The sequence below is a fragment of the Silene latifolia genome, chromosome 7 (genome assembly GCF_048544455.1).
Source record: "Silene latifolia isolate original U9 population chromosome 7, ASM4854445v1, whole genome shotgun sequence".
NCBI lineage: Eukaryota > Viridiplantae > Streptophyta > Magnoliopsida > Caryophyllales > Caryophyllaceae > Silene > Silene latifolia.
The window spans coordinates 71557195-71559350 of NC_133532.1; the positions used below are offsets into that span (position 1 = coordinate 71557195).

Sequence of the window (2156 nt, forward strand, 5' to 3'; positions counted from 1 at the left end):
CTACATTCACTTTGGTCATGTCCCAAAGTTCCACAATTCTCACATATCCCACTTGGGATTGATGAGGATGCCGTCATGGCATTAACATGATGCTTTGATGATTTTGAGTTTTCCTCAAGTCTAGCCATAGCTTGTTCAAACTTCAAGTTGATTGTGTCTATGTGATCACTAAGTTGAGCACCCAATTGAGTAACGGAGTCCACTTCATGCTTTCCTCCTCTAGTAGCCTTGCGAGGTCTACTATATTGTGAGTTATGGACCGCCATTTCCTCAATCTTGTTCCATGTTTGATTGTCATCAACTTCGGTGAACATTCCATTTGATCCCATATTGAGAATGTTCCTAGAATCTTCATATAAACCATTCCAAAATTGTTGCACCAAAAATCATTCGCTAAGTCCATGGTGAGGACATGAGCGACAAATTCCCTTGAACCGCTCCTAAGCTTCATACAAAGACTCTTCATCCCTTTGCTTAAAACCCGTAATTTGAGCTCTTAGCATGTTAGTCTTTTCCGGTGGGTAGAATTTTTTGTAGAAAGCTAGAGCCAACTTCTTCAAAGAATCTATTCCAAGGGTGGCCTTATCAAGGCCCTTCGACCATTACTTCGCGGTGCCGATTAAGCAAAAAGGAAATAAGACCCATCTAATTTGGTCTTGAGTCACGCCCGTTTGAGAGATTGCATCACAATAGTCGCAAAAGGTTTCCATATGAGAATGAGGGTCCTCACTAGGCATCCCCCCAAATTGGCTCCTCTCAACTAATTGGATGAAGGCGGACTTGGCAATAAAATTTCCGGTTAGATGTTGCGGTGTAGGAGTACCATTTGGTAGATTCTCCTCGGTGGGTACGGAGTGCGACGAGAATTTAGGCATTGTAGGTGGATTTTGTGGGGTATTGTGTAATGGGTTCTCTTCTCCTTCTATTGCGAAAGGATTGACAAACTCACTAGTGGGTTGAACAACTTCACTAATACCTCTTAAATTCCTCCTAACAAGTCTCCTATTGTTCGTCAAGGTTCTTTCGATTTCACGGTCAAAAGGTAACAAATCACCTTGTAACCTTCTAGACATGCAAAATATCAAACAACTCGAAAACAATTAGAACAAACCTTGAGGAGTTTTACTTCCTCAAGGCGAAGAAAGACACAACTAATAACAATAAAAAGAAATCTAAATCAAACAAACACCGTCCCCTAGCAACAACGGCGCCATTTTTGATGCTATCCCGCTAAGTGTTCACAAATTAAGATGTGGTCGTTGGGTCACGGTCGAATCAAAACACAATTTATAGCTTCACAAACAACTCTACAATTAGTAAAGAGGCAAGTAAAGGTCGGATCCCAAGGGACGGGTATTGAAATGAGAATTCTATTGCAACTAGTGGTGTCTAAGGGGTGTCACAAATTGGGTTGATGTAGAAGGTCACTAAACTAAATTAGCAATGAAAATATACAAGCAAGATGAATTAAAGGGGTGTAAACAATTGATTAAAGGCACTAGGGTGTCATGGGATCATAGGGGAATCATGGGATATGATCATACAAACATGTTCTCAAATTATAAGCAAGAAATTATTGTTGTGATGGATTGAGTTGGGTTATATCTTACAATCCTAGGAAAGTTTGGGTCCCGGAGCCGAATCGATTAGATTGTACAACACCTACAAGTCGACTTAATCTTCCCTACTCAACAACATGCATGGTCTAATGAGACTCGAGTTGGGTTATGTCTTACAAGTCTCATTGAAAAGATGGGAGATGATAGTAAATGCAAGGATTCATAGGCTTAGCATTTCATCAAATATAACATGTGCATGAGTTGAGATCAAAACAAGCAAGCAAATAAAACATGAAAGCATATTAATTTAAGCATGAATCATTCCCCATGTTGGTTTCCCCTAATCACCCATTAACCCTAGCTAAGAGACTACTCACTCATTATCATGTTGATCATGCTAGCAAGGTTGTCAATCATACCAACAATATGAAACATAATGAATAAATGAATATAATTAACAATAATTAAAAAGGGATTAAGAGATTATACCTACTAATGATTCCAATAATAAAGCAAAGATAAAAGAAGTACTTGAATGCTTGATTGAGAGGTTGTCAATCTCCCAATAATAACCCAAATAATCTTCAATTACCCAAA

The 2156-nt window shown here is 38.9% G+C and overlaps 1 non-coding gene across 1 annotated transcript; it reads left to right on the forward strand.

The window, feature by feature from the left end:
• The first annotated feature begins 396 nt into the window (after positions 1–396).
• On the forward strand, positions 397–503 carry LOC141593679 (small nucleolar RNA R71). The gene has a single exon (XR_012521750.1). It is a non-coding gene; the product is annotated as a small nucleolar RNA R71 (small nucleolar RNA).
• Positions 504–2156: the final 1653 nt, after the last annotated feature.